Genomic DNA, 13123 nt, shown 5'->3' with positions numbered 1-13123 from the left:
ATTTTTTAACTCATCGGGCCTATTGATTTAACGAATAAATCTCACTCATTGATAAGTTAAAGAAATAAATACTAAGTATACATGCATATTATTATATAGGGATTAAGAGGACGCACATCCATAATAACAGAGGTTCTATTCTTTTACATAGTCAGTACAAATCGAACAGCCTCAAACGGTCCTACTCAATACACACATAGTGTACTAGTATAATTTTATAGTTAAGACAAACTAATACCAAATTACACTACAATCGTTCCAATGGTTTGTCCCTATCCATCTTGGTTGTGAGCTACTATTTATAATTTATAAGGAACTGATAACATGATCTTCTGTGTGACACCACACACCATGTTATCTACAATATAAATTAAATGGACAACTTCATCAATATATAAAATACAGACATTTGACCAAAGTGATTCTCATTTCAAAAACATTTCAAAACAGATGTTCATACAAAAGCTAGGCTTAGAGTATGTATCCCAATAATCTCCCACTTATACTAAAAGACTATGTTGCCATCAATGTTGCCATTGTTGGTTGCTACTCGGAAAACCTAATGGTTCCACTGTACAAAAATTTTGTACAAAGGTCTGAACCTTTTCCTAGCTACCATGTGTTCTTTTAAATTAAACTTGGATCGCCTGCAAAACTTAACACGTTCGATCCAAATCACCTAAGTTATTAATTCTATTAAATATTAATTTCCATAATTGGTTCCCAGTACTGGCGTGGCGAGGCACATGACCTTCTTGGATATGGGAGCAACCACCACCGACTAGACAAAACCTTTTAAGGAAAGCTAATATTTAATTTCCTAAAATAACTTTAGGTTAACCGAAAGGAACAATCAAATCACAAGGAAAAGAAAAAATAACAAAGAACACAACATTGAAAATAAATTCGAAATACTAGAATCGCATGCCTCTTGTATTTGGTATTATTTCCAAAAATAACTAGTATGATGCGGAAAGGAAAAATACTAGTTATACCTTTTAGAAAAACCTCTTGATCTTCTACCGTATTCCTCTTCTAACCTTGGACGTTGTGTGGGCAACGATCTTCCAAGATGAGAAACCACCAAAGCACCTTCTTCTCCTCCTTGCTAGGTTCGGCCAAATTAAAAGCTTCACCAAGGATGAAGAAAAAACACCAACCAAGCTCCAAGGGATGCAAGTTTTCTCTCCTTCTTCTTCTTCTTCTCCAAGTAGTATCCGGCCACCACAAGAGCTCCAAGAAAGAGAGGGTTTTGCCACCACAAAGAGGAAGAGATGGAGAGAAGATGGCCGGCCACAACACCAAGGAAAAAAGGGAGAGAATAATAAAAGTTGTGTCTCATGAAGGCACCCCAACCCCTTCTTTTATATTCCTTGGCTTTGACAAATAAGGAAATTTAATTATAATAAAATTTTCTTAACTTTCCTTGATAACAATTAATTAAGAAAAATTAAATAAAATTTCCTAATCAATTGTATATGGCCGGTCACATCAACAAGACCAAACAAAGCAATTTCAATCATCAATTAAAATTCCTTATTTGTCTTCGGAAATTTTTTAAAAAATAAAATTTTCTTTTAAAATCCCTTCATGGTTGATAAAAAGAAATTTCTATAATTTTAATTATTCTACATGTGAATAATTTATAAAGAAGAAAAATAAAATATCTTTCCAATCTACAAATAAGGAAAGAGATCTAATCTCTTTCTTTAATCTTTTGTAGATCCTTTTAAAAGTGATATTTTAATTTTTAATCTCTCCAATAAATTATATCTTTCACATAAGAAATATTTAAAATTAAAATTCCTTTTAATTTAATGGGGGCCGGCCACCTAAGCTTGGGTTCAAGCTAGGGCCGGCCACCCATAAATCAAGGCTTGGCCGACCCTAGCTTGAACCACAAGCTAGCTTGGCCGGCCCCTATATCATGGGTACGAAGGTGAGTATAGGTGGGTATAGTACTCTATAAATAAGAAGCTACGATAGGGACCGAGAGGAGGAATTGGTTTTGGTCTCCCGATAAAATTAAGCATCCCGTGTTCGCCCCGAACACACAACTTAATTTTATCAATAATAATTCATTCCACTAGAGAACTATTATTGAACTACCGCACCAATCCCAAATTACATTTTTGGGCCCCTTCTTATTATGAGTGTGTTAGTCTCCCTGTGTTTAAGATGTCGAATGTCCACTAATTAAGTGAGTTACTGACAACTTATTTAATTAATATCTTAATCCAAGAATAGTACCACTCAACCTTATCGTCATGTCGGACTAAGTCCACCTGCAGGGTTATAATGACAATCCTTATGAGCTCATCTTGGGGACATTATCAACCTAGATTACTAGGACACAGTTTCCTTCTATAATCAACAACACACACTATAAGTGATATCATTTCTCAACTTATCGGGCTTATTGATTTATCGAACTAAATCTCACCCATTGATAAATTAAAGAAATAAATATCAAATATATGTGCTTGTTATTATATTAGGATTAAGAGCACACACTTCCATAATAACTGAGAATTTTGTTCCTTTATAAAGTCAGTATAAAAGAAAACAACCTCTGATGGTCCTACTCAATACACTCAAAGTGTACTAGTGTAATTATATAGTTAAGATAAACTAATACCTAATTACACTATGACCTTCCAATGGTTTGTTCCTTTCCATTTTGGTCGTGAGCTACTGTTTATAATTTATAAGGTACTGATAACATCATCTTCTGTATGTTGCACCACATACTATGTTATCTACAATATAAATTAATTGAACAACTACAACTAAATGTAGACAATTTGACCAAATGTGATTCTTTATTCAAAATAAATGTTTACAAAAGCTTAGGCTTTCAGTATACATTCCAACAATCTCCCACTTATACTAATGACTAAGCTGCCATATCTTCTGCCATACATCTGATTCCCATTCCCTCCACATGCCGATCGAAAGCTTTCGCCGGAAGGGCCTTAGTGAAAGGATCTGCCAGGTTATCCACTGATGCAATCTTGGCGATGACAACTTCTCCTCGCTTCACGATGTCTCGTATCAGGTGGTACTTGCGCTCTATATGTTTACTTGCCTTATGGGCTCGTGGTTCCTTCGAGTTTGCAACTGCACCGCTTTTATCACAATAAATTGTGATGATTTTGGGCAAACCAGGAATCACATCTAAGTCCATTAGAAAGTTCCTGAGCCATACTACTTCTTTAGCCGCCTCAGAAGCTCTCCTTCCATGGTTGAGTCCGAAACGCATTTCTGCTTAACACTCCTCCATGAAATGGCTCCACCTCCTAAAGTAAACACATAGCCTGATGTAGACTTACTGTTGTCCCTATCTGATTGGAAATCTAAATCCGTGTAACCCACAGGGAGCAAATCGTCTGCTTGGTAAACTAGCATATAATCTCTAGTTCTTCTCAAGTACTTTAATATATGCTTTACCGCAGTCCAATGTCCTTGTCCAGGATTACTCTGATATCTGCTAACCATGCCCACGGCAAAACAGATATCAGGTCTCGTACATAGCATTGCATACATTAAGCTTCCTACAGCCGAAGCATAAGGAACTGCTTTCATGTCCTCTATCTCCTTTGATGTCTTCGGAGACATCTCTTTAGATAGAGCTACTCCATGCCTAAAAGGTAAGAAACCTTTCTTGGAATCCTGTATGCTAAAATGAGCAAGGATTGTATCTATATATGAAGCTTGGGACAGACACAACATTCTTTTCTTGCGATCCCTTATAACTTTGATCCCAAGAATGTGTGCACAGTCTCCTAAGTCCTTAATATCAAATTATTTGGACAACCATACCCTTACGTCCGATAATACCTTGACATTGTTGCCAATTAACGAAATATCATCTACGTATAGTACAAGAAATACCACCACATTTCCGTTACACTTCTTGTATACACAAGACTCATCCGGACACTGAATAAATCCATATGACTGGATTACTTCATTAAACCGGATGTTCTAAGACCTTGAAGCTTGCTACAGTCCATAAATGGACCTATTGAGCTTGCACACTAGATGCTCTTTGCATTTTTCAATGAACCCTTCTGGTTGCTTCATATTGATGTTTTCTTCAAGACTTCCATTAAGGAAAGCTGTCTTGACATCCATTTACCAAATCTCATAATTCATATGAGCGGCAATGGATAAGAGTATCCGGATAGACTTAAGTATAGCTACCGGTGAAAAGGTCTCCTCATAATCGATTCTCTCTTTCTGAGTGTACCCTTTCACAACAAGCCTAGCTTTGAAGGTTTCTACCTTCCCGTCTGTCCCTCTTTTCCTTTTATAGATCCACTTGCATCCAACAGCTTTTACACCATCAGGTGGTTCTACGAGCTCCCGGACCTTATTAGAGTACATAGACTCTATTTCAGAATTCATTGCCTTTTGCCAAGATGCTGCATCTATATCTTGGAGTGCTTCGTCATATGTTCGGGGATCAGGTTCATGTTTACCCGGGATCAAGTCCGAAGACTCTCCCAAAAACATGAATCTTTCAGGCTGCCTTACAACCCTCCCACTACGACGAGGCACTGTCTGTGGTTGTGTATCATGTGTGACACGTGTTGCAGTCTCTTGTGGTACTTCATCTTGTACTGTTGGTACTGAAGTAGACGTATCCTCTCTAAGTTCTTCTAAAACAACTTTGCTACTGGGCTTGTGATCCATTATATAGTCTTCTTCTAAAAACTGGGCATTGGTGCTAACAATGACCTTCTGGTCTTTAGGACTATAAAATAAACCACCTTTCGTTCCTTTGGGATACCCCACAAACACGTGAACTTCTGTACGAGATTCTAACTTATCAGCATCTGGTTTCAGCACATGTGCTGGACTACCCCAAATCCGAATATGTCTTAGACTGGGCTTTCGCCCATTCCACAATTCTGTGGGAGTAGAAGAAACTGATTTAGAAGGTACTAAGTTCAGAATGTACACTGCTGTTTCCAGAGCGTATCCCCAAAACGAATTTGGTATTTCTGAATAACTCATCATCGATCTAACCATCTCCATAAGAGTCATATTCCTTCATTCTACCACACCATTCTGTTGGGGTGTACCAGGTGCAGACAGTTGGGATTGAATCCCGGCCTCTGATAAGTAATTCCTAAACTCTCCTAAGAGGTATTCGCCACCACGATCAGACTGTAGTGTCTTGATACTTTTACCTAGTCGTTTTTCCACATCAGCCTTGTATTCTTTGAACTTATCAAAGCACTCGGACTTGTGGCGCATTAGGTAAATGTATCTGTATCTTGAATAATCATCTATGAAAGAGACAAAATATTCAAAACCACCTCTTGCCTGGACAGACATAGGACCACACAAATCAGAATGAACCAATTCTAACACTTCTTTGGCTCTATACCCCTTGGCCTTGAAAGGCCTTTTGGTCATTTTACCTTCCAAGCAAGATTCACAAGTTCGAAAATTTTCCAACTCTAATGAACTCAAAAGTCCATCGGCTATAAGCCTCTGAATCCTACTTAAGTTAATATGACCAAGCCTTAGATGCCAAAGATATGCTTGGTTCATTTCCGAAGGTTCTTTTCTCTTATTAGAGTTAGAAGGTGAGTTATAAATTTTCATGTTTTGATTTGTGGGAGAAATTGGATTTAAAGTATACAAATTGCCAACTAATGCACCAGAACAGATAATCATTTTATTTCTCTTAATAACTACATCATTACTAAAGGAAATTGAATATCCATCTAGAAACAGTTTAGAAATTGAAATTAAATTCTTTCTAAAACTGGGTACATAAAGACAATTTCTTAAAACCAAATTTCTATATCTATTAAAAGATAAGTAGACGTCTCCCACTGCAACAGCCGCCACCTTAGTAGCATTGCCCATGTAGACGGTAATCTCTCCTTCAGATAGTCGTCGGGTTTCCTGGAACCCCTGCAAGGAATTGCAGACATGATCAGTGGATCCCGTATCTACACACCAGGTGCTGGTAGATAACACCGCTAAACATGTTTCAACAACTAGAGCATGAGATATACCTTTGTTGTTCTGATTCCTACGAGGACAGTCCGCCTACCAATGCCCTGACTGCTTGCAGATGAAGCACTTTCCCTTCGGCTTCTTCACTCCAACTTTAGGTCCTGTACTCTGAGATTTATTCACTTTCTTTGCTGAACCAACTTGTTTCTTCTTCTTCTTTCCTTTCGGTTTAGAAGTAGAACCAATTTCAGCATAGTGAATATGAGAATTGTGACGAAACAAACCTTCTGTCAGTAGTTCCGCCAATGAATATACCCTTTTGTTCATATTGTAATTTAGGCGGAATTGCTCAAAACTTCTAGGTACTGTTTGGAGGATCATATCGATCTGGGTTTCCCCATCAATTTCTCCTCCAAGGATCTGTATTTCGTTCAGATAAGCCATCATCTTTAGGATATGATCCCTCACAGGAGTACCCTCTTGCATGGTGGCTGTCATTATCTTTCTCATGGCTTCTTGCCTAGAAGCTCGATCCTGATGACCAAAGAGTTCCTTAAGATTGTTCATAATATCATAGGCTGTTGGTAAATCTTGATGCTAATGTTGCAATACATTTGACATTGAAGCCAAAATGTAACACCGCGCCGTCTCATCTGCCTTTACCCATTTCCTATGATATTCAATCTCCTCTTGGGTAGATTCACCAGTGAGTGCATCAGGACAAGGCTCAGTCAGTACAAACTTATAGCTTTCAGCAGTAAGAACAATGTTCAGGTTCCTTTTCCAATCTATGTAGTTAGGACTAGTAAGTCTATTCTGTTGTAGTATGATGGACAGTGGGTTGAAAGTCATCCTAAGAATCACAAATAACTTTTGGTCAGAACTCTAAATTTAGAATAATATTGATTCCTCAAACAATACTATTTTAAATTAACTAACGCCTCAAAACACCGTGAATTTTGTATGCCACGATAGTGTGGACGTATACAAATTCAGCATTTGTAAAAGGAGGGTTTAACCCATTAATTTTATTATCTTGTCAACCTAACTTTTTGACAAATAAAATTAATAGTTGGTATCCTTTGGTCACACGAATAATAGCAGTGACTCCGATGGGGAGGATACTATTAAACGTACCTAAGTGTATACCATTACTTAACACTAAGTCCATTAATAAGATTGTGCCCCTTCCGATGGGGAAGATCACACGCTCTTAATTAACTTCCTATAGTCATCCAAAATGGAAGTTTGTTCTAGTGATCCACAAACAAGCTCATCCGATATGGAGGAAGGCACTCAGAGCCAACGCGCAAGCTTGTTTGCATCACTTACAAACCAGTAATGGAGACCGTGGAATTTATTTAAAATCCCTCTCCCACTTAGTTATTTATAAATGAGGAATTTTAACTATGCAAGCCTACTAAACATGTATAACTAACATACACACACAGCACAATATAAAAGTAATAAATAGAAAATCTAATTTTCAACTATTATGGCTTTTATCTATGGTTGTCCTCCGTGTGTTGTCATCCCAAGCTGCTGCCATATTTGGCCACCGCCACTGGGTCTAGCTGTCACATCTATCTTGCTCCTAATTCCGCTACGCCTCTGGTCCTCAAAAAGGTTCCACGCCTTGCAAGATTCGATCCGCGATAAAAATAGAATTTTACATTTTTTGATCATATATTCCTCGAAGGAATGTACATGTAAACTAGATCGAACATAAAATAAAAATTTACATCCATCGATCCTATATTCCATAAAAGGAATGTACATGTAACTAGATCAAAAATAAAATCCTAATTAAAACTAAATACAGCTCCTGCTGTATTTTATAATACAATCATGCACACACATATAAATGCCCTTGACATGTCTAAGGGTCCAATCACACACATAATAACTAAAAGCCATAATAGTTGGATCCTGCATCCACAAAGTTAGCACATCCTACTATTAACCTGCCTAAATTATGTATGACATGTGCATAATTAAACTAATACCAAATACACAGAGGTAAAACCCTAGCTCTGATACCAATTGTTGGTTGCTACTCGAAAAACCTAATGGTTCCATTGTACAAAAATTTTGTACAAAGGTCTGAACCTATAACGACCCACCTTCTAGGTACTAAGCCGTAAGGCCGATCGCTACAGTTATGCTGAGATAACTGTGCGGAAAACTGATCTAATTTAAATTTTAGTTGCTAACTGATAACTGTTCCTGGTTCTACAGGTACTGAAGGATGTAATCTAAAGTATATCTAACATATACTACATCCCCTATGGTCAAGGAGCTGAAATAAACGTTCTCCGGCTGTTATCAGACCTCCCAATCGATCCGTTGATCGATTGGAACGTCGGATCGATCCAGGGATCGATTCAGCCGGCTACTGTACGTGGGACATAAGTTGGATCGATCCAGTGATCGATCCAGCACGCTACTGTGCTCGGGACGATATTCTGGATCGATTGGCTGATCGATCCAGACTGACCAATCGATCCAGGGATCGATCCCCGAACATTCTGTTCGCGACAGAAATTGCTGGATCGATCGGATGATCGATCCAGAAACCTACTGTTCGCGGAGCAAGTTGCCCGATCGATCAGCTGATCGATTGGGACCCCCCAATCGATCCACCGATCGATTGGGGTGTTTGATTTCGCACTGAAACTCTGATTTCAGCACTGGTTCGTGCCAAAACCTCACACTACAACTATCTAATGCATAATAAACACTCTAATAACATATGACTAGCAATCTAACTTGTTATAGTGCATGGTTCTTTAATTTCTAGCATTGAACAACTTAAAATGCATAAAAAGCAAAATACTAAAAGTTCATAATTCTAAGCTAGAATGTTTAAGTCCCCTAAAGATCTTTGATTCCAGTTCCTACCACACACACCATCTTTGCATTGCCCTCCAGCTTCCTCTGTTAGTCCATCTTTCCTTTACCTTTATCTGCAGTATAAGGAAAAGTAGAATCTGTAAGCTTAAAGCTTAGTAAGAAACCATCTACCTCACAAAAACATGCATTCGATGCAATATGCTTTTAAAACATGCTGGTTGAAATATGTACTGATTGAACTAAAACATGGCGTACCATCATACAATACATAACAATCAAAGCTAGTCATGGCATACTATCATCTAAAGCATGTGTACATGAACTGAACATAGAGCTATCATACCCAATCATAGAAAGAAACTGGCTGAACATATAATGAGCTAAACTGAAGCTAAACTGATACTGAATTCAAACTTAACTAACATAACAAATTTTGAGTTTTGAAAACTAATTCATAATAAGTGAAAATACATAATCATGCTGTTTGGGCCCGGCAACTGTACTTGCTGTGCGCGCATCCCTAACTAGACCCGGGTTTGCAAGTCCCGAATTTAGTAGGGTTAACTAGGTTATCTAAACCTAGGGACGACTGTGGGAGTCCAACCCAATGGATATCTGATCCAGTACAGTGCCACTGAAAAAAAATACTGAATATAGCTAACTATTTTAACTTGCTGTTTCTAGGTTATCTGAACCTAGAGCTAGGTTATCTGAACCTAGAGGCGACTGTGGGAGCCCACCCATTGGACCGTAGTCCCATAAAATTGGACTAAACTAAGGTGCTGTTTTAAACGCTCCTAATGCATTTAACTGAGCTATTAAACACAACTGAGGTGGCATTTAGCTACACTAACATTTTACCGAACACTTAGTGTGCTCAAACTCTCTCCTCTAATAGGGAGATCACCTCTAGGCACCCGACAACGTCTAAAATCTCCAACTAAAGGGGAACAACGTGTCCGGCCCGTCTAGAGATGCTCAACTAGATCCCTAATCCTCGAGGAGGGTTAAAACACACCCTATTTGCCGAGAAACCTGCATATAGCTAAATCTAAAAGTATGCAATCAAACGAAAGCTATTATACTGCAGGTGAGGGGTTTCTTACCTCCTATTCGTAATTTCTTACGATTCTATTCGCTAGAACTCCGGTGGAGATGATCTTCTCGACGATCCGCTCGTGTCTACGGGTTCTTCTCGCGAAGGGGAGCGTCCTCGTATCGACGATCTCGCCGGAAGAAGTTCCCTTGGCCCTTGGGCTTGGTGTGCCGTGAGAGGGAGGAGGAAAAGAGGGGCGCCGGCGTGAGGGTTTGAGAGGAGGAAGTGGCGTGAGGTTTCGTGAGGAGAGGGCTGCCGAACCAAATTAAACCAAACCCAACTTAAGTTCTTAATTTATATTAAGTGGTTTATTGAACCCAACTCTAATATAAATATAATTGGTTCCTCTTTCTTTCAGCACGGCCCTGCTGGGTTCACCGGTTACCAAGGCTAACTAAAGGTTTAGCGGACCCGAGAGGTCCTGGGTTCGATTCCCGCTTAAGCCTTTTTATTCTTCTAATTATTTTTGCTACCCTCGCTACTCGAAAAATTCCGAAAAAATATCTAAAAATTCCAGAAAAATCAAAGGATAATTCTAATGCCAGTTTGAGAATTTTCGGGCGTTACAATCCCCCATACCTTATAAAAAGTTCGTCCTCGAACTTAGAACAATTCTGGGTACTTCTGTCTCATCTCAGTTGCCTCTTCTGCTGTGTGACTGTGCCAAATAACTTTGACTAAGGGTACTTCCTTGTTCCACAATTTCTTAACTGCTCGGTCTATTATCTGAATAGGCCGACTATCATAGCTAAGGTCCTCGCGGATCTGTACCGACTGGGGCTCAATCACCTGGGTGGCATCCGGGGTATGCTTCTTCAGCATAGAGACATGAAATATGTTGTGGACAGCTGACATTTCCTGGGGTAGCTCTAGCTCATATGCTACCTTGCCCACTCTTCTGCTGATAAGGTATGGTCCCACATATCTGGGACTTAGCTTGCCCTTCTTCCCAAAACGCATTACTCCCTTCATGGGAGCCACTCTAAGGAACACTGAATCCCCAACTGAAAACTCTAAGGGTCTGCGTCGTGTATCAGCATAACTCTTCTGGCGACTCTGAGCTGTCTCTATCCTCTGGCGGACCTGCTGTATGGCTGCTGTGGTATCTGCTACTAGATCTGTCTGAAGTTCTAGTTCTTTCTGTTCACCACTCTCATACCAGCAGATTGGAGATCTACACCTCCGCCCATAGAGAGCCTCGTAAGGTGCCATGCTGATAGTGGCCTGATAACTGTTGTTGTATGCAAATTCCGCTAAGCTCAGATATTTGCACCAACTTCCCTTGAAGTCTAGGGCACACGGTCGGAGCATATCTTCGAGTACCTAATTCACTCGCTCTGTCTGACCATCTGTCTGAGGATGGAATGCTGTGCTGAACTTTAACTTGGTGCCCAATGCTGACTGTACACACTCCCAGAAGTGTGATGTGAATCTGCTGTCTCTGTCTGAAATGATGGTCCGTGGAACTCCATGAAGTCTGACGATCTCCTGAAGATACAACTGAGCTAGCTTCTCCATGGAATAGGATATCTTGATAGCTAAGAAGTGGGCTGATTTAGTCAACCTGTCGACTATCACCCAGATGGCGTCAAAACCATTCGTGGTTCTGGGTAGTCCCACTATAAAATCCATAGAGATATCCTCCCACTTCTACTCTGGAATCTGTATAGGCTGTAGAACTCTTCCTGGTCGCTGATGTTCTGCCTTGACCCTCTGACAGGTGAGGCAGATGCTAACATATCTGGCGATGTCTCGCTTCATCCCGGGCCACCAAAAATGGTTCTTCAGGTCTTGATACATTTTGGTGGAACCTGGATGCATCGCATAGGGAGTCTTGTGAGCCTCATCTAAAACCTGTCTCCGTAGCTCCTCCTGATCTGGAACACAGAGTCTGTCACCAAAGTACAACACCCCACTATCGGACACTCTGAATTCTCTACTTTCTGATTCTGCTAGCCCTTGCTTGATTTTCTGAATTTCAGGGTCCTGCTCCTGAGCTGACTGAATATCACCAAGCAAGGTAGACCCTAAGGTCATAGTAGAGAGCTGTCCAACGATGAGTTCGAGACCGAAATCTACGATCTCCTTCTGTAGGGGCGGTGACATGGCTGTAAGAGATAATAAGGTAGCACTGGATTTTCTGCTAAGTGCGTCGGCTACCTTATTGGCTTTCCCTGGATGGTAGAGGATGTCTATATCGTAGTCTTTGACCAGCTCGAGCCATCTACGCTGTCGCATGTTCAGATCCTTCTGAGTGAAGAAGTACTTCAGACTCTGATGATCTGTATACACCCTGCACTGAGCTCCATATAAGTAATGTCTCCAGATTTTGAGGGTGAACACTACTGCTGCAAGCTCGAGGTCATGAGTAGGGTAATTCTTCTCATAATCCTTGAGTTGTCTGGAGGCATAGGCGATCACCTTGCCGTTTTGCATCAGTACTGCTCCTAGTCCCAACTTAGAGGCATCACTATAGATGTCAAAGCTGCTGGTGTTGTCTGGTAGAGCCAAAATGAGAGCACTGGTCAATTTCCTTTTTAGCTCGCTGAAGCTGTTCTCACAGTCCTCTGTCCACTGAAATTTCCTGTTCTTTCGGGTAAGTGCTGTCAGTGAGGAGGCTATCCTGGAGAAGTCCTCTACAAACCTCCTGTAATATCCTGCTAATCCCAGAAAGCTCCTGATTTCGCTGGCGTTCTTAGGTCTCTTCCAGTTACTTACTGCTTCTATCTTGCTGGGATCTACCATAATGCCATCCTTGGAGATGATGTGGCCCAGGAAGGACACCTGATCTAGCCAAAATTCACATTTCGTGAACTTGGCGTATAGCTGGTTCTGCTGAAGGGTCTGCAATACTAGTTTCAGGTGCTCTGCGTGTTCTTCCTGAGTTCCTGAGTAGATAAGAATGTCATCGATAAACACAATAACAAACTTATCCAAATACTCCCTGAATACTCTGTTCATGAGATCCATGAATGTAGCTGGAGCATTGGTCACGCCAAAGGGCATGACCACGAACTCGTAGTGTCCGTATCTGGTTCTGAACGCTGTCTTGGGTATATCCCCTTCTTTAACCTTCACATGATGATAACCTGATCTAAGATCTATCTTAGAGAACACTGCTGCTCCCTTCAGCTGATCGAACAGGTCATCGATTCTGGGAAGGGGATACCTGTTTTTAATTGTGACCTGGTTCAG

This window comes from Zingiber officinale, chromosome 1B, assembly GCF_018446385.1.
Source record: "Zingiber officinale cultivar Zhangliang chromosome 1B, Zo_v1.1, whole genome shotgun sequence".
NCBI lineage: Eukaryota > Viridiplantae > Streptophyta > Magnoliopsida > Zingiberales > Zingiberaceae > Zingiber > Zingiber officinale.
Note: the sequence above shows the minus strand (reverse complement) of the source record.